This window comes from Cryptomeria japonica, chromosome 4 (assembly GCF_030272615.1).
Source record: "Cryptomeria japonica chromosome 4, Sugi_1.0, whole genome shotgun sequence".
Classification (NCBI taxonomy): domain Eukaryota; kingdom Viridiplantae; phylum Streptophyta; class Pinopsida; order Cupressales; family Cupressaceae; genus Cryptomeria; species Cryptomeria japonica.
In genome coordinates this window covers 387,793,748-387,815,746 of record NC_081408.1, presented here as the reverse complement: position 1 = coordinate 387,815,746, position 21,999 = coordinate 387,793,748, and positions in this window count along the sequence as shown.

The following is a 21,999-nucleotide window of genomic DNA, read 5'->3' as shown; positions in this document are numbered from 1 at the left end:
ATAAATCTACCTTTCATGATTAAAAATGAGGTGCATACTTTAACAAGTTTGGATGAGACAAAGAACCTTTTTGAAAATTACATCCACAAGACACCAAAAAACCCGTTTGAGAAAATCATTTCACTTGTCTAATTACGAATGATGAAGGGCACAATGGAAGAAATAAAGTCATCTTTCTTGTATGTGATTCATGATAGAGATGTGACCATCAAGATTGTAGATAAGACTTTGACTAAGTCTAGGGGGACAAGGGAAGAGGTTAGTGAGCTCACCATTGATATTAATTATATGAATCTTTCTTTGGAGAGTGTCCAAGAAGCACTTCTTGAAGAAAAAGAACAACTCTATGAGGCAAAACAATTTAGGGAGTAGGAGAACAAAGAAAGAGCCAAGGAGATCAAACGTGTATTTGATGAACTTGATTGAATTCAAGAAGAGTTTGAACTTGCACATTGTTCTAAGAGATCATAAAATGTGAGAGTTTGGAGCAAAAAAATCATGTTTGGATGGAGCATAAGCATTATGATAGTAATTAGTTGGTTGATAATCCATCGCTTGATATATATGTTGATATGACTTTTAGCAATCCACTCTTTGAGTTGGATGATGAATTTTTTCTTAATTTTAGTGATATGATTGGAGTTGATCATAAGATTTGAGACCAAGGTGTAGTTTCTAGGAGTGAGTTTTTGATTTAGGACTAGAGTTGTGGCAAAAATTGTAGAGCTAGTACCACTATCCACTTTCCAATCAGCACCCATAGGACTATGGTTCTTGGCACACAAATGAGTTTGTATGTATTTTTAGTCAAAAAATTGAGTACTTTATGGTTGAGCTTTATTGGTAGAGATGATATAATCATACAAGATGACTCTTAAACTATTTCCATGTTCATATATTCTATGTTTTTAGTGAGATTTTAGATTGTTTATCATTGACGTAGTTTTCATGTTGTTTGCAGTGACTTCAATTTATGGGAAAATAAATTATGAGCTCTTGCAAGCTTTAGTGTAGTTGGTTGTGGGTGATCTTCTATGTATAGTTTAGTTGATTTTCACTTCCACATGGGTGAAAGTTGGTTACTAAATTCATCTCATGGTGTTGTTATGAATATTTATAGATAATGTTATATTGATAGCAATGTGTTGGGTGTAATGGAATGCTAAGGGATACTCCTTGGAAACTTGAAAACTAAGTGTCAATGATATTATTTTAGCTGGTGATTGTAGAGTTGGTTTGACTAACATCTTCTATACCAATACGTTGATAGTGATTGATCAAATTCATTTTGGGATTTCTTGAGGGGATGTGTTGAGGTTTATGTTTTTATGTTTGAGAAGGTTTTCTTTTCTATTGTCTAGCATCATGTCTAGCAGTGGGATTGTAGATATGCATTTCAATGAGATGAATTGGAAATAGATGTTTCATGATTAAGATTTTATCCTATATAGTAATTTTAGTTTGGACTTTGTTGGTGGTTACTTTCTCAAGTTACAAGAGAGAGGAGTGTAGTTTTGGTATATGTTGTCACTAAGATTTACACTCTCGCTAAGCTCTCAACACAAAAATCTAGCGAAACATGGGATGATCTCACAAAGTGTGGCACCTGATGCTTGAGACCAACCTCTAGAGAGGGCTGGTTCTCTTGGATTATCACCTAATACTAGACTAAACTAATGAATTGCTGAGAAAGGGGAAATAAATATCTTGAAATGAAAACTATGCCTATTAGGCGATGCACCAAAATGATTTTAAATCTATACTATTGGTTTAGACACATAATCTATTCAATCAAGAAACTATAATCTACACAACTCATGTTTCTTAGTATTCATTCATTAGTGTTTCATAAGAAGGTTGGAATTTAACAATGTTATGAAGGAAATCATATTTTCACAACAAAATTGTTGTTTGAACCAATTACACAACTTATTACTTGCACAATATATGTTTGTTTCTATATGGAGGTGCTGAAAATGAGACATCATATTAGAGAAGGAAAAATTATTTACTTTATTGATAAAAAGTGCTTGCAAAATTGCATACAAGTTTGAAAATATGTTTTTTTCTCTTAAAGGAGTTACAATGCTTGTAAAACATGGAAAAAACTAACTTTTTAGTTACATTTTTTTTTTGGTCTTTGCAACAAGAACTTACCCCCACTACTGCTAGGTGCTTTTTTTAGCCTAAACTGACCCATAAAACTTTGAAACATAATACCTTATGATAAAAGACAAGTGTCTTGCTTTGACTTGGTACATTTCCATTTAGAGGTGGTGGAAACTATTTTAATCTTTTCTTGACTATTAAAAGGACTCTAGATGGCATGAGGATGAGCATTAATAGTCAAAATTATTCCCATATATCTTCAACCATTCATGATTTCTCATAAAATGATGCCTACATGCTTGGAGCTACTATTGTAGGTGGCATTGACTTGTCAAAAGTTCTTCAAGTATCCCTTTATCCACTCAACCTTTTCTACAAAGCATTAATTCACTAGTAGCATAATGATAGGGAATGTGTTTCATAACTTGAAAATAACAAGAACTCCTTGATGATTTAGTGGAGGAAGATTACTTGTTTTAGGACTCTACGTCATCATTTTAAGTCACTCTTTTACCCTTGTAAATATATGTGCATCATATTCTAAAATTATCGTATTCCTCTCCTAAGATTTTCCTTTTGTCTACCCATTTATGACCTCTTGATTTCTCTTTAAAGTCTCTTTTTCTTGTAGTACCTTGTGCATTATAGATGACATAGAAACCTTCAAGTACATACTAATATGTTTGTAGTATGTAAAAATTGCATTTATATGAGTTGGACTTTGACAAAGCTATCATGTTCATCTCCATCTACAATGGAATTAAAGAAGCCCATGTCAGATTTAATATTACTTTGAATAGTGCCAATGACAAGGATATAGCCTCTTCCCCAAATATTGATTTCAATGTCACGAGCTCCTCATACCTCAACTCTTGAATCTCATCTCTATCCTTAAGTCCATTGTAAGAATTTAGAGGATCCTTCCCATCTACAATTTGCATAAATAATCTATGCAATGCTTCTTCTTTTTTTAATATTATCCTTAAAAGACAAGACAAGCTCATCATGAATATTCAATTCATGTAGTTCTTTCAGTTTGGACTCTATTTCAACATCTTTCCTTGGTTTCTTCAAAGACACACTATTTTTTATTTCACCTTGTTGGTTCTAGAAATATTCAGTGCATTCATTCTATTGTCATTTTTGTTTATTCTCTCTTGAGATTTTGAATCATGTGATGTGTTAACCTCTTTAACAACCACTGGTGAAATGACAAGAATTAACCATAACTTGTCCTATAAGCAATATATTTTTATAATTATGTTCACATGTTTCAACATCGGTATGTTTAGAAAGTGTCATCTCTTTGTTTTGTCTCAACGTGTGTGACAACTAACTAACCAAATAACATAGAAATTTTTTTTTTTTTTAAAACAAAGTACATTACAAACTCATCATGAAATTAACTATAAAAAATGCACAAGCAGAAGAAAACATTCACATAAAATAAGTCCTCTTGTAGGTCCCATAATGTTGCTATTAATGCAACACTCCTAAATAAGATCTAAGAAACTTAAATCATAATGAAATAATAACAACATTATATAATGTAAGAAATTTCACATCTATCACTAGGTTCATTTTAAACACCAAACTAAGTGTTCCTATGATAACCCTTTTGCATAAGATATGATTAAACATCCATCCACATAAGAGTAGTTGGTACCAACATCGAACCACTTTAACACTACTCTAGCCTTACACTTCTTTTTTATTACATTACATCAATCTCCCTAAGGAGTGCCCAAATACAATAATAATGATACAAATACAATGGTTTCCAATCATACATAACATCTACTATTGTAATAATTGAATATTATGCAACATGAATAGAGAGGTACTGGAAAGAAGATAACAAGATTCATCCAAAGCACATGAGCAATTCCAACGGTCCCCATTGGAGGTTGGAAACAACCACCCAAACATGTGGAAACCTTAGGTCCACCCCACCATGCTTTGAATATAGACACAAGGCCCCACAGACGAGCAAATAGGCCAACTCAAAAACATAACCACATAACCATTGAAACATAAGTGATACACAAGGGCAGATGCGATACACAACATGGTTCCCCCAGAGGCTTCCATACACAACCACATAGGATAGGGTCCTAGAGTACAAATAGGGAAGAGTGTCATCACATAGCCTCAACATGGGTTACCCTAGCAGTCTCTCTGGACACCAATCCCCATTTGACAACTCATGTGGAATCGAACAACCCTTTCATGAAGAGAAGGAAATTTCATCATGCCAGATCAACGTCCCCAGGACAAACAAACCTTACCAATCCCATCCTTAGTCTATACAAGAAATCAAGGCTATGGGAAGGACACCATAATTATCTTGTTTAATGTGTATTTTCCCCTCACTTCATTTATTAGGTTATTACTTGTTTAAGGAAATCTTAATGTGTTACTCTGATAGCTACTTTAGGGCCCCGACACCCCATTGAGAGCCACTCCCCCTAACTTGCACCTAGACACCCCTAACCTAGGTTTCAATTCCAAGGAAGGATAGAAATCAACAACATAGATATCTCATATGAAACATACATAAGTCCATAATCAGGATAATGAATCATAAATTATACACAGTCCTTCCTAGATCTTATCCATCAAAATTCATCAATGAAACCATTCCCAAAAGAAATAAAAATTATATTAATCCACAAAAAATAATAAGAAAGGGCATATGAACAAAAAATTATCCCAAATTAGATCAATTAGACCCAAAACAATAAGATAGATAGGGTACAAGATCAAATTGAGCCTTTGGGATGCTCTGGGAATTGAAACAAGATCAAACAAAGAATTGTGCACTTGAGACCAATTCCTATGAATTTTTAGGTTAATGTTGTACATTTTCAGCCCAAACCTGTACATTTGAAATTTATTGCTAGACATTTTTAGCCCAAACCCTACACATTTGAATAGGGGTGATTTCAGACACTCAATCGAGTAACCAAATGACTTTAGAAACAAAATTAGGAAACAACCCATTTGAGATAGGTCCGAGTACCTTTCAAAAACTCAACCAAACAATCCCCAACACCCATACACAAAAAAAAAATCAGCAAACTCTCAAACAACCCAAAAAGAAAGGTAATAAACACAAAAAAAATTCCATTTCAAATACAAAAAATTAAGAACATATAAAGATAAAACAAAGAGGGTAATAAAACCTACCTTGAGTCCTACAAATACAAAGAGAAATAAGGAGAAAGAAGGAAAAGATTGCACAACAACACTCCCATGAACAACAATGAATTCCAACCAACAAATAAGCAACTTTTAGCAATAAAAAACTCTATCCAATCCTCAATCCATCTGTAATAACACGCTAAGCTTAACCCAAAAAAATTTGACTAATTTTTTTTTAAATTATTTAATTGTGTTTGATTCAATCACATACTTAGGTACATCTATCCAAACGGGATAGGCATCCATCCAACAGGGATGGGCATCTAACCATACGAGCTAGGCATCTATCCATACAAGACTAGGCATCTAACCATACGAGACATGAAGTTTCATCTATCCAATCTAGGATAGGCATCTACCCAAATGGGGTAGGCATCTATTCATAAGAATAGGATATGCTCTGGCCAAAGACTTTAGACTCATCGCGACCATCCAAGTCTTGAGTCACTCTTTAAAGACTACACTCCCCTACTAGGAATGCACTGAGGTTGTCATCCTTAAGAGTATATAAATTTTTTATATAAACAAGATTGAGTTTCGCCTCAGAATTGGGCCTAAAGCCTCAGGAAGTCAAGTGAATCCATATGGGATTCTTTCTGAGTATGCACTGAATTAATTTTAACCTTCCAATCAAAATTATTTGTACCCTTTGACTGAGGAACTTAAGGAACTTCGAAAAACTATTAACTCACCCATACCCAAAACCTAATACCCATCCTCGAATGCCTGCATATAAGGGACAACTATGTCCCTAGAATGCCTACATACCTGTTTCGACACGGGATGAAGGTGTAAAGTGTATAGTTTTGGTTTCTAACTATGGTTTAATGTAAACTATCTGGTGGGTATGCAACCCTTTCTAGGGTCAATGTCCCATACAGTTTCTCTGTGGTTGCTACTGTTGGCATTCTATACTCACATGAGAATGGTTGATGTTGTCATTGATGGCAACCAACCAGTAATAGGATTCCACAGGTTCACCGGCACCGACAGGCACAACAAGTTTATTCATCAGCATTTAGTTTACACCAGCAACGAAGCATACCAGCATCCAGGCCAACATGAGACAAGTTTTGTTTTTATGAATTATAATGTAATATAATTAATTATTTGTAAGCCGACATGATGTATTGTAAAGACTAGAAAATATTGAGCAAAAATTTTCTCCCTAATTTCTTGCTCCTTTTCAATGACAATGTGCCATTTATTATCCAAAGAATTATACAAAGAATTAGAAACAACAGGTTTAATATCAATCGGAGACTGATCATTATCACATAAATACTTAATAAGTTCTTTCTCTACCTCCTACTTTTCAATATCACTAAGATCATCAAAATGATCTTTTAGATCATCAAGAATTTTCCTTCTAATGTTATTCATAATCCTTTGAAAATGTGTCATAGGCTTGTAAGAAGCAACATGTATATTTACCGGTGCAGAGGCTGCAGGTACATTATCGGTTGGCTTGGTCTTCTTACTCGATTGCCTCACCTTCTTTATTTCATCTTCTGATTCAGTGTCTACTGAATCCTGTGCTTCGTTCTTGGTTCTCTTCTTCCTCTCAAATACCTTTGGCGGAATAGCCTCTAGTTTCTTCTTGGCTGGTAGCCTCTTTATTACTTTAGGACTAGCAGCAGATGTAACCGATGTCGATGTCGATGGCAGAACTTTCCTCTTCTTCTGCTTTAGTACTACATTAGGATTAACCCTCTCAGAGTAGGTACCAGTCCTCTTCTTCTTTGGATCAAGCGGTGAAGAAAGTAGGGTAGAGGCATACCCAGTAAGTATATCATTCACCACTTCATAGCCCATAGGCTCAACTTCATCTTGTCTTGGCTCAACTGCTTCCATTATGCAATGATCCACTTTGATTATGAAACAAATATCATCTTCATACTTCTTAACCAGGTCACCTGATATCCTTGTTCTTTGGTTCATCTTCAATCTGAACTCATCAAAATACCCGTTCAGAGTCTCCGGATAAGTAGATCCCACTGCTTGCAGACTCTCCTTGATTTGTCTTGTAACCGATAGGTCGCTTGACCATTGAACATCACCAACTCCCAGAAAATACCCTTGAAAGTATAAAAATAACCCAACAAGTAGTTGACCGAATTCGAACCTTAGTGTCTTGTCCTCTTTAATGGATTTCAAATTCTCCAAGAGTTGTTTTTGCATGCAGGTACACAAGTCGTACTTTGCATCTTCCTTAATCATTCGATAAGCAGCATGCACCGCAGCCGTAGGAACATAATTCATTCTGCTGGCATAGAATACTCTATATCCAATCACCATGCACACATACTTCACCAAGTCATCTTCAATGGTGTTGATAGTCATTGCCCTCTTGTCGCTCACAGAACCGGTGAGCTCTATCACTTTGTTTTTTGTGATCTTACAAAGAACAGGGACTTCTCCAATATTGCAGAAACCGGTCACAGCATCGATTGCCTCCAGTGTGATATCATGGGTTTTCTCAAGATACATCTTGTCACCATGAACCCTACTTAGAATAATTCTTATATGATCTTCTGTGAATTCCTCAAGAAAATATGTTGCAGTGTGGAGTTTCTTCTTCTCGATCACGTTGTACTCTGGTTTAATATTCTTATCTTTTCCACATAACAAACTCAACTGGGAGTGAAACACTAGAGACCCTAGGTCTTCCAGATCGCAATCAATGTAACCAGAAACATCCCCTTCAATAATGACTCCGGCGAGAATTTGAGATAGGGCATTGCATTTCACCTTCTTCCTAAGAGATTCAGATGACTCCTCAGGTACAGAAGAACTAGAAGAGACTTTGGATGTAGAAACCATGTCTAAATAATTTCGAATGATAAGAGTGAATCGACAAAAAATACCTTTTCACTCCGAACTAGGGTTCGCCGATGTCAAGCAAAACACACTTCTCCAAAAGCTTGCTTTACCACTCTGACCTCCACTCTAGATAACTTGAAATAACTACCGAATCTTGCACAAGATTTCTTTCTGGATTTCTTCGAATGCAAGATTAATTTCTTTTGTAGCTTTGCTCAAGTTAGAAAAATGCTTCTTCGAAAATAGGTAAGTAAAAATGACTACAAGAATCGCCTTTATACATGCTCCTACCTACCATAATAAATGCATCACTGTTAGGGTACAAACCCTAATTTTACCTTTTACCACTTTATTTCTTCTATCGGTCGACAGGTAATCAATACCAATAAAATCACTTTACCAATATACTTCGGGGGTTCCAAATATTGTTACCGATATGTTCCCCCTTAAGCTTTTCAAAGCTCAATTTGTTGATTCAGGGTCCTCCACACTGGGTGCGAAAACTAGTGCATCTTGTGGCTTCTCTTCAGATTTCTTTTTCCAAATTTTATCCATATCAGCCTGAACGGTTTCAACATCGACCTTTCCTTTACCTTTTGGGTCAACCGGTTTGTCTTTCGATGGATTCTGTCTCAATTTGCATGCTCTGGCAAGATGTCTCGGTTTGTTACAATGATAGCATACCATACCAGGTTCTCTCCATGGTTCGGTGTTCACCTTTCCATTATTTCTCCTACATGTTGCAGCAGTGTGACCGCTACCACGACAAATCACACAGGTTTCTCTCTATTCATTCATTGCTCCATAACCATTTGACCTATTGTCATATGTTCTATACTGGTTTGGGTTCCAGTTCATAAGATGTTCTAGGACAAATCCTTTTGATCTCGATGCATAACGTCCAGAGTTGTTCATAACTAACCTGCGCTCAAAAGATCTATGCCCAAACTTGTTGCATGCATAACAATGACCATTAAATCTACCAGTTCTAGCCTTGTGGTCATACACATTATTTTGCATGTAAGGGAAATTATTATAAGCCTTGCTCCTACATACATTGGCAGTATGTCCTTCCTTATGACAATAAAAGAATACAGGTTTGAACTTTGGCTTACCTTTGCTTTTGTTGCTTTTCTTAGATACCGATTGCTCTTTTGATGCATCAATCTTGGTTCCAGATGATTCACCTTCATCATATGCAGAGAAACCAAGTCTAGAGGTATCCTTTGATGGCTTCATTGCTTCCAGCTTTTGGTCCAACTTTGCAGCACTCCGGTTGAACTTTGCAAGTATCTCCTTCATCTCAATAAGTTCCTTGGAAAGAGCTTCATTGGTCTTCATTAGGGTTTCATTATGAGAAATGGCCGCATTTAGTTTTTCTTGCATTTCTTCTTTCTCTTCCTTACCCTCTTGCAGATAAGCGGTAATGGTACCAATTTCTTGTTTCGACTTAGAGATCTCATGCTCCTTGGCCTTCACTAGATCCTCAGCTTTTCTTCAGTTTTCTAGTTCCCAACTCATCCTAATGGTCAATCCTTCCAGCTCCCTCCTCAGGTTAGTTTTGGACTCATTCAATTTCTCCACTTCTTCGACTAGGGCATCCATGTCTGCTTCATCAAAAGAGCTATCTTCAGTAATTTCCAGCATTTGCTTAGCAAGTTCTCTTATTTTGGCTAAAGAGGCTTTATACTTGACCTTAAGTTCATCAAAGGCTTTCTCAGATTCAGTCAGACGGTGAGTGAGTTCCCTCATGTTGTATTCCCCTATATCTCCTTTCAAGTGGTTAAACTTAAAGAAAGGTTGGCTTTGATACCAATTGATGAATACTAAGAGGGGGGGTGAATTAGTATACCAAAAACTTTACCAAACACTTAAGCAAATTTACTGCAGACCGGTATAGCCTTTTAATCAGTAAACCAGTTAATACACAGAAAAGCCAAATAGAAAATAAAGCATTCACCCACAATAACACAATCACCATAACATAAGATATTTTGACGTGGAAACCCAAATGGGAAAAACCATGGTGAGTAAAACTCACAAGTCTACTATCTACAGAATAGCAACCAGACCGGTTAAGGCCTTACAATGTTCTTCACCAAAACAGATCCTGTTAGGAATCCAGATCTATGTTAGGAGACAAGTCTTGTTAAAGACTACCCTATTAAAGGATTTCAAATCCACAACTGTGAACCACCTTGTTAGAGGATTTTGAACAGGCTTAACTAAGCCTACCCAGTTAAGGGTTTCCGACTTGTCAAAGAGATTAGTAATCAACAAGTAAGTGATCTAGAAAGTAGCACAGAATGCTTAGTTAAATCCTTGAATGCTCTATGTTAATGCATTACAACATTACTTCAATCTTCTGTTCAATATCTGTCGCAAGATACTTTTCCGCAAAGACCTAATCTCTTTTACGCAACCCTTATACACACATACATAAAACCCTAGACATGATGTCCTCATATAGGAATCTGATTTCATGTCTGTCCAATGAGATTAGACTACAATTTCCTAGGTAGAGTGCATCTTAACACAATTTGTAACATGACACAAAATCACCGCATCGGTGTTGGTGGATGATAACTTGCAACACTTTACAAGTTTGTTGGTTAACCAAACACAGTATACCGATTACCAGTTTACAAACAAAGACTAGTAAACTAGAACATAGTGTTCTGATCCAAAAAAGATTGGTTTCCACTTGGGTCCTCGTATTGCTTGAAGTCCTTGTACCACCTGAAGTCCTCGGTCATGCTTTGACCGATAAGCTCCTTCTGCAAACACCGATAGTCTTCAACAAATAAAGACTATGCATACAATGACATACAATACTGATTTGAGCAACACATCACATAGTACCGGTTGAGAATAACTCATATAACAAATAAGTGTGTGTCCATCAATGACAATCACAACTAAACATCATCAAAATGCCAACATAATGAAATCAACTAATTCATTTAGGCTAACTAGCTTCATATTTTTAGATCAAGAATTTAAATCTGATCCCCAAGAATTCATGAACACATTAGTCAGAATAGATTCATGTTGTTTGAAGTCATCTAGAATGTCTTGATATGAAGCTATAATTCTTGCCAATAAGGCATATCTCAATTCACCTTTATGTCTCCTTATATCAAACAAAGATTGAATAAACCATGTTGAATCAATACGTATATTTGAAGTATCAACACTTTTGGAAACCTACTCACAATCTGGTTGAGACTCATTATCCTTGATATTATCATGAAATAAACATAGAAACCATCTTTGAAGTTCCTCCCGTGATGAAATACTCTACATAGGCACAACATTGAAGCACTGACTTGTGATGTTTGTCAAAGACCTTACAAATAACTTCATAACCATATCTTCTACATAAATTTGATAATTTGTTATGAATTTATAGAATAGTGTCAAATGTTAGATTGTTGATTCTGATCCATCCCCATGGAATTTCGATACAAGTTTTGAAGCTCAAGAGGAAAATCCTCCTAACCATCTAGGATGTTACTGAAGTTTAGTGGTTTATATGCTTCAGAAACAAACATTTTTCTCTGAAGGCATGGCTGCCATGGTTGTTGGGGATATTGTATCTCTGAATTTGGACCTTCATAGAAATATGTGTACTGATACATTTTGGACATTTGATATTGTTGCAACTATTACTTATTTTGTTCATTAGGTTCCTTTTACACAGTCGCCACCTCTTTCAAAGAGAAATAAATTATTTATCCTTTTGAGTTCTCTCCTACAGTAGAGTCTTTTCCTTGATTTTCCAACAAGCTGCAAAAAACTTCAAATATGATCACAAAATTGTTTGACTCGCCCAATGATAATATTTTGTGTTTCTCCCCAGGAGAGTCACCAATTTGTTGGAGTTCAAAATCACTGATTGGTTGGTTAAATCCTAAGAATATGCCAGGTTCTATGTTCGAGCTCAACGCATGACTTTGGCCAATGAATGGAATGAAACAAAATGGTTGTAATTCACTACACTTTAGGTTCTACAAGACCTAGGTGGGTGTACCTTTTTGATTAAGTAGATTATAACTGTACTCTTCTAACTGAACTATTATCTATTCTAGATTGGCATGAATATCTAAAACAGTCTGGTTTAACTTCTAACCCTACTCCTATCTCTTACTTGCATAAAACTAAAATTGAAATATTGTGATGGTTTGATTAATGATAGATTTGAAAATTGACCAATGCCTTATCCTAGGTTGCAGAGTGGAAATGATTTTTTTCTTTATCAAATGTCAGGAAACTCGAATTGCCCATCATTACTCCAATTTATGCCTTGCAAAGGCTGGAAGTATGTGTTTATGCTTTGCATAAACTTGTAAATATGTAAATAAAAAAACTGTAATCCAATCCTATCCCTCTGAATCACATAAATAGAACACACATAAGCACTTTGTACTGCACTGACAAATCACATATATCCATGATACACCCATTTGTATGATTGAGATATAAGCAATTGAAGACACTTTCAAAGCAAAATGTTTCTACACTTCTTATGGAAAACCTAAATATAAGAAAGTCTTTGAAATAATATATTACAATGCCTCATGATATAAGTGAAGGAAGCAACAAGCTTTAGGCGGTGACTTTTGAAAAGATACAAATATTTATTTAATTTAGAAAATAATATCCTTTTCACCTTAACAAAATAATCTTTGCCTTTCACATAAAACTTCCCTCGTAGTTTTATTTTTACCTATGTTTTAACTTATTCACCCGGTATTACATCTTTTTTTTTTACTTGAGTGAAAATACTTTTCTTTTCCGGTATTTGAATAAAGTTCACTTCTTTGTTATGGTATTTCACCTTGGAGTAAATTTTAATCTTTATTTTATAAAAGTACTTTTATCCTCTCTTTTCTTGTTCATGTTGAAATATTATAATATATATTCAGTAATTTGAAGTTCCCCTCTTATGAGATAAGTAATTAGGTACCCAAGTTTTTTCAATAAGCAGATATTGCAACCCTAAGATTCGTTGAGATAATATTTCTTTGAATTATTTTGATGAAAAATCTGTCACATGCATTTGCTCGAAAATATTTATAAGATTTTCAATTGATCGATTTTGTGTATTATCTGCTGGCATGACAGCCATGAGGCCATATTTGTTTGAGGCACATTGGTTGGGATGTCGTGTGTACACTTTTACATTTTGCATCCACGTCTGCCTGGGTGGTTGCAACTACGACATCCATATCCTGTTCCAAGGTTTCCACACAGGATATTCGCAAAGGATGTGGCATTGAAGACGTCAGTAAAGATTGTGAAATGTCTGCCAAGGTTGTGAATTCTTCTGGCTTTGCACCATCCAACTGCACTTGCTTGGTGATTTCTTAAATCATATCCTGTATTCCCGAATCCAAGGTTGGTGGAATTTAGGTTTACATCTGCTTGAAATTTCAAAAGCCTTTACAAATTCATTTTCTTGTTTAGCTCTCCTATAGATCTATCCAATGCTACACCGAAAATGATGAGTCCACTTTCATTTTGGGAGTTGGGAGAAAGCCCTTTAATGCTTTTCGGTGAAGGCTCTTAGGAGTTTTGTAGATTACTCTTTCTTTTGCCGAAAACACAATGATGGGCCCCACTTCTAAATATGCCCCTCACATTTGGTCATGTCAAGAGGATATTTTCAAGTGTTTCTTTAAATTATTAAAAAATGATTCCGATGCTTCACATTTGGTCATGTCAAGAGGATATTTTCAATTTTACTACTAATGGGAATATATTTGCCACATTGAATTAAATCGAGAATTGAAGGGTCTTACCATGAGTAAGTTACATTTCATCATTGAGATATTTTACCCTTTCAAATATGAGTCCACCCTATTATATTTTTAAATAATCATTACTAGTGGTAATTCAATTATAAATGAAAGTACTTTACCCTAAGTTTTGGTTTGGGTATTTTAACCGTGATATAAACAATTCTTCATCTATCTTTCGAGTAACAGTAATCTCTTAACTTAAATATCATCATTATTTTTCTCACTCAGATTTTATTTTGCGAAATTGTGAATTAGGTTGAGTCCCTTGTGGAATCTGTATGCTAGGCTCTACTCTTGTGGGAGCCACATGTAACCCCACATACAGTGCAATCATTCAGTACACAATGCCATCATTAGGTTTTTTATTGATTCCTCTCATTTTAGGCAACTCTAAATTTGCAAAAAATTAGGGTTCCAACATAACAATTAAGGTAAAGACAGATGAATCGTTAGGATCCTAAAAGGAATCGACCTAGGTATGGTCAATGGTATGTTTTTCTTCACAAGAGGGATCAAATTTTGGCATTATGCCCTCACAAGAAGTGTCAAATTTTTTAATCATTAGAAGATGACTCAGTACAACCAACAAGCAATACCAATGGTACACACCCTAATCCTTTATTTTCACATTGTGTCTTAGGCTAGAGAGGCTCTTTGTTACCTTATTTATGAGGTCCTAGGCTGTTGTGACTATTATTTCCCTTTTGTTCCATGATAGAAAATCCTATACCATACTTTTCAACAAGTAGTCTAACAGTTTCTTGATCTTTCTCATCCTTATAGAGCCATTTAAATATATCATCATCAATGTCTTCTTTACATAAGTCGCCCCATTTTGTGAATGTGGTAGGCTTACATTGCATGGAAACTTTGGAATTGTGTGTTTATCAACTATGGTTTACCATATGATTAAGGTGGTAGCGACAATTTCCTAATGCAAAAGGAGTCACTCATATCATATTCACCATAGCCCCTATCATGGACATGGGCCTTGATTTCATATTTTGAAGTCGAAGCAATGAAAGACTTAGAAGAAGATGTGGAGGATGAAGCTTTAACATTGATAGGGACTTGGCATGTGGGTATTCCTCTTAGGTTGTTGTGATATTAAAAGGGGTTGAGATCTCCAGGCATTGTAATTTTAGTTCCATTAAATGGGAATTTCAAGCATTGATGGAAAGTAGAGGGAATGACTTTCATAGCATGAATCCATGGGCAACCAAGGAGAAGATTATAACCAAGCTCAAGGAAAACTTGACATAGGGTATCTTGGACTTTAGGACCAATTTGAATAGCATGAATCCATGGGTGACCAAGGAGAATATTATAACCAAGCTCAAGGTCCAAAACTTGACATAGGGTATCTTGGACTTTAGGACCAATTTGAATAGCATGAATCCATGGGCGACCAAGGAGAATATTATAACCAAGCTCAAGGTCCAAAACTTGACATAGGGTATCTTGGACTTTAGGACCAACTCAGATAGGTAGGAAAATCACTCCCTTGGAAGGCCACTCAATATCATCATAGGCTTTGATAACAATTCTCCTTGAGACGTCAATAACATCCTCTGAATATCCCAATATTTTGACCAATTTCAAAGTAGAGATATTCAAGATCGCTCCTCCATCTATCAAGACTCTTCCAATATTATGTTTGTTCATGAACACTTCTAGGTAGAGGGGATCATTATTACATGGCTTATGAGAAGGGATGTCATTTTCAGTGAATGTAACATTGTGGGAGGTAGCAAGGTGTCCTACCATGGCCTAAAACTAATCGACATTAATGTCAATAGGTATGGATGCATCTTGAAGTGCTTTATCAAGAACAACTTTACATGTGGGAGAGATATGTAGGAGCTCAAGCATAGATATTTTGTGTTGGTTATTTTCCCAAGTGGTCTAGGAGGTTGTATTGATTTGAGGGTTGTGACTTGGAATTGGCCCCTTGGAGGGTCACTCTAAATCTATAGGTAATGACTACACACTTAGGATTTTTGTTCTTGATAGTAATGGTTGAAACATGGTCATCACCTTCATCGACTCGATTGATTATGTACTCATAAGCCACACTAGCATAATTGGCACTATTTGTTGGTAACAACAATGAAGGAAACCTGAGAGGGCAGGGGGTGAATCAGTTTTCACCAAAATCAAGCAAATTAACCTTAACTTCAAATCTAATCAGGAACGGTAATAGCAAAGATAAAAATCACATCAACAACACACATAACACATAGATTTTTGATGTGGAAAACCCGGTCAAGGGAAAAACCACGATGTTAACCTACCCACAATATGATGATACTCTGCAGTAGTATGTGTAAATATTACAATGGGGAATGCACATGCATTCAAGCACACTACCTGGAGCTCACTGCTCAAAAATAAAAAAGGGCTACAACCCAAGGAAGGCTCACTACCTTACAAAGATCGAACAACAATTTGGATTACATGAATTAAAAGAATAACATCTCCAAATGCCTGATTATAGTTCTGGTTAAGCACATATACTCAAACTTTGCTCTTCAAACTTATGCACACTCTTTCACACTTCTTTGCTTTACTCCTCTTCTACTGAAGGATCAAAATAATATTCGCACATGCAGATGTATCTCACAAATGAATATTACATGTATTTATACAATTCATTAACCTTAACCTCAAGGTCGGCTCAACACATAAGACCTAATTAAAAAATTACATCATACGATACATAAATCCATATGCGGACCAATACAATGTTAGCAAGGATATAGCATGGACCCAAATCAAATCCTCAAACACACAACACCACCAAATATCTGGCCAAGATCATTCGCAACATGCAACACCCATTAGGTCGGCTAGAAAGTCATATAACATGAAGTATACCATTGGACCAATAAAATATTTAATAACACACACCATGATCAATTCAAACCACCAAAATGCATAGAACATGATCGTAGAACATCAACAAGCAACATGAATTCCTCTACAACAACCGCAACAACTTGGATAAGTAGACACATCATGATTTCATCACCAGATCTCAAGAACACCAGCAACAAACTGAAAGATACGCTTGTGAAGTTTCAAATCATGAACCACCCAAACTGAGGACATACATTAATGTCCCAAACATTCTCAAAAATCCACACAACATAAGGAATCAATTCTAGAGAAACACAAACTTGAAATCAAAACTCTGCACTACAAAACCAATAGAAAAACTAGCCACCACACCGTATCACATAACTCGATCAGATCATCTTCCAGAACACTGAAACTCATATTGAATCAACTAGAGATAAGTATCTCAAAATCCATTAATCTGCATTACTACATCTACAATAAATCACCCAAACCAACTCTCTGCAACACCACAAGAACATAGGAATATGTTGACATCAATGAGAACAACACATTCCAACAACTCTAATATCTAACAATCTTCCCCTTTGGAATTGATGGCAACATATGAATGTAACAAACAATCAATGCAAAGAAAGAAATCAACTCCAACAATCTCCCCCTGAGATCATGCACGCATAGCTCTCTACCTCAGATAGATAAGGTAGTTTTTCACATGCATCTCTCCCCCTTTAACAACAATGCCAAAGACACATACAAATCATTATTCTCACACTCTTACCAGATAATCTCTCTCTAATATACAATCAAACAATTTTGAACAACTAAACCACACACTAACTACTCCCCATAAGTAGTAGCACTCACTCATCAATCCGGATATCAGGATAAGACTATGAAGTCCAATAGATTGATGCAACTCAGTGCTTCTAGTTCACACTAGGAGGGGCAATCACCCCTAACTTCTCTCTAAAATATATAAATGTATCTGCAGGAAAAGGCTTCATAAAGATATCTGCAATCTATTCCTTTGTAGATACATACTCCAATCTAACTTCTTTCTCATTCACCTTCTCTCTCAAGAAATAAAACTTGATTGATATATGCTTTGTCTTAGAATGTAATATCAAATTCTTAGAAATATTGATAGCAGTAACATGACTTTCCTTAGGATCAGCCTGAAATCTTGCAACAAGACATACAACATTCATAATGTCAGGTCTAGTTTGAGTCAAATATAGCAGTCCACCAATAATAGATCTATAGAGTACCTAATTAGCCTTCAAAGATTAATCATCTTTTTTCATCTTGCATCTAGTTACCATAGGAGTTCTAATAGGTTTGGAATCATCTAACCCAAACTTCTTCAACAATTCCTTCACATACTTAGATTGAGATATGAAAATGCCTTTGTCAATCTATGTAATTTGCAATCCCATAGAAAATTTCATCTCTCATATCATAGGCATCTCAAACTCTTTTTGCATATCATTAGTAAACTTCTTACCCAAATCATCATCTCCTCCAAAAATAATGTCATCAACAAAGACTTCAACAATCAAAATATTATCATTATCAATCTTGAAGTATAAATTACTATCAGCAGTACCTTTACAGAATTCCAACTTCATCAAATACCTAACCAATCTGGCTTACCAGGCTCTAGGGGCTTGTTTGTGTCCATACAATGCTTTCTTCAATCCGCATACCATGTCTCCTTCATCTGACAATGAAAATCCATCTGATTGCTCAATGTAGACTTCCTCTTCCAATTCACCATTCAAAAAGGTTGACTTCACATCCATCTGATTGCTCAATGTAGACTTCCTCTTCCAATTCACCATTCAAAAAGGTTGACTTCACATCCATCTGATTGCTCAATGTAGACTTCCTCTTCCAATTCACCATTCAAAAAGGTTGACTTCACATCCATCTGATTGCTCAATGTAGACTTCCTCTTCCAATTCACCATTCAAAAAGGTTGACTTCACATCCATCTGATATACCTTTAAATTCTAATGAGAATCATATGCAAGAAATAATCTAACTTCAATTCTAGAGCTACCGGAGAAAAAGTCTACTCAAAATCAATACCTTCCATTTGTGAATATCCTTTACATTCCAGTCTTTCTTTGTTTCTAACAACTTCTCCATCTTCATTCAGTTTATTCTGGAACACCCATTTAGTACCAATTACATTCTTGTCTTTAGGTCTCAGAACAAGTTCCCAAGTATTGTTCTTCTCAATTTGATTTAACTCCTCTTCCATAGATTTTACCCAATTTTTATCTTTACAAGCTTCGACAACATCTTTAGGCTCAATTTTGGAAATCAAACATGTTTCTTCAGCATCAATTCTTCTCTTAGTCATCACACCTTTATTTTTATCACCAATAATCTTATTCTCTGAATGATTTAATCTTACATACCTAGGGGTCTTCTGATTATTTTGATTTTCAGTTTCTTGAACTTCTTCACGACCAACAACATCTGGATCTACTGTCTCTTCCGAATCACTCCACTTCATGCTTGGAGTCTACACTTGCTTTAAAATAACATCCTAATCATCATACTCATATCCACATGCTTTGATTTTCTTTTTATGACACTCATCAACCTTCATATTCACACTTTCCACTATATTTTTTAGTCTTTTGTTGTAACACTGGTAGGCTTTTCTCTTAGTAGAATATCCCAAAAAGATTCCTTCATCACATCTTGCATCAAATTTTTCTATATCCTCATCTTTTTTGATATAACATTTGCTTCCAAATATTCTGAAATATCTAACTGTAGGAACATGACCAAACCATAACTCATAAGGGGTCTTACCAGAATCACCTTTTATATGCACTCGGTTGAATGTGTACACATTAGTGATAAAAACTTCTCTCTAATAGATATGTGAAACATTTCCTTCAATCATCATAGCCCTAGCAACATCCAAAACAGTTATGTTCTTTCTTTCAACAACTCCATTCTGTTGAGGGGTTCGCAAAGAAGATATATGTCTCCTGATTCCATTCTCTTCACAAAAGGAATTAAACTCACTAGAAGTGAATTCTCCTCTGTCAGATCTTAGACACTTCAGCTTCAATTTTATCTCTGTCTCCACTCTAGCTTTGAAAATTTTGAATTTCTCTAGTGCTTCAGATTTCTCCCTTAGAAAAGTGACCCACATCATTCTAGAATAGTCATCAATCAACAACATAAAGTATTTGTCACCTTGCAAGCTTCTTACCCTAGAAGGTCCACATAAATCAGTATGCACAAGATCTAATAATCTATTAGATGTATATAGTTTTCTCTTGAATGAAATTCTTGTTTTCTTTCCCAATTGACATTCTTTACACACCGAATTAGTAGGCTTCACTATCTTGGGCAGATCTCCAATAGCTTGAGTAGAACTGATCTTAATCATGCAGTCAAAGTTAATATGGCACATCCTTCTATGCCACAACCAACTTTCATTAATCTGAGAAATCAAACAAATTTTCTCACCAACATTCAAATGAAAGATATTACCTTTAGTTTTGGTTCCCGATGCAATTTCTATACCGAAGCTATTCAAGATCTTACATTTCCAATTCTTGAACTGTAAATCATATCCCTTATCAACAATTTGTCCAACACTCAAAAGATTATGCTTCAAACCTTCAACATATAAACCATCATCAGTATTATGCTTACCATCAAGAGAAATAGAACCTCTACCATGGATTACACAAGCTTTGTTATCTCCACATATTACTACACTGCCATCATATTTATCCATATTCACAAATTTACCTTTATCACCTGTCATGCGATGCCAACAACCACTATAAATCGCCCATATATATTTCTTTTTAATCTTAGCAACCAAGAATTTCTCTTCAATAATGCAAACTTGTAGAATCAACATGTACTAGATCATCTTCCTTGATAGCAATGAACACAAATTCATCTTCTGAATTCCCTTTCTCAGACTCATCATCTGTCACACCTTCATCAACAACATAATAACATTTCTTTTGATATCTATACTTGTGATTAGGCTTGTAAGGCTTATCATACTTTGACACTCTTTCAGCTCTTTCAGGATACCTAGAAGCAAAATGTCCTATCTTATTGCATGAAAAACATTTCAAAGTTAACTTCCCTTCATACTTACCTAGCTCCTTTAGGCAATCTTCTAGCAATAAGTGCTTCAAGCTCTTCCAATTCTCTTTCCTGTTCTTCCATCTCTCTCATTTCCCTTTCATATCTGGAAACCCTAGTTTAACTTTCTCTCGGATCATACTTTTGCTTCCCAGATGTAGTAGCTTTAAATTTAGTCTCAACTTTTCCATGTGATTCACTAAGTTCACTCAATTCAAAAGTAGCAAGCTTACCAACCATCATATCTCTTGTCACAGTTGTCATAGTCCGGATCTCATCAATAGTAGAAACTTTGTGTTTGTAAGCAAGAGGCAAGGATCTCAACGCTTTAGCTACAATCTCATCTTCTTCAAGGACTTCATTGGCACATCTGATGTTCAACACAAGATCATTTACTTTAGCCATAAAGGATGAAATATTCTCATCTTCTCCCATTCTTATCAAGTCATACTTTCCTTTCAAGCTCTTTAATTTAGCAACTTTCACATGTTTATCTCCTTCATACAGGGTTTCTATCTTCTCCCAAATCTCATGAGAAGTCTTTAATCCCATCACATTATTCATCTCTTCATCATTCAAGGCACTCACAAATCCTTCTTTAGCTCTTATATTATGTTCAACATCCTTGATCTCAGCTACAGTAATAGGACCATTCTAAGGAACATTGTAGGCATTCTTCGTGATCTTCCAATAATCTTCTCCAAGAAAATTCAAGTGAACCTCCATCTGGTTCTTCCATATAGTGTAATTAATTTCATCAAATATTGGACTCTCCTTCTTGAAAACAACAACTGCCATCCTGGATCTCCTTAAGCGGTCAAGATTATTCCAAAGGACCTAGCTCTGATACCAATTGTTGGCAACAACAATGAAAGAAAATTGAGAGGGGGGGGGTGAATAAGTTTTCACCAAACTTAACCAAATTAACCTTAACTTCAAATCTGATCAAGAACAGTAATAGAAAAGATAAACACCACATCAACAACACACATAACACAAAATTTTGACGTGGAAAACTCGGTCAAGGGAAAAACCATGGTGGGAACCTACCCACAATATG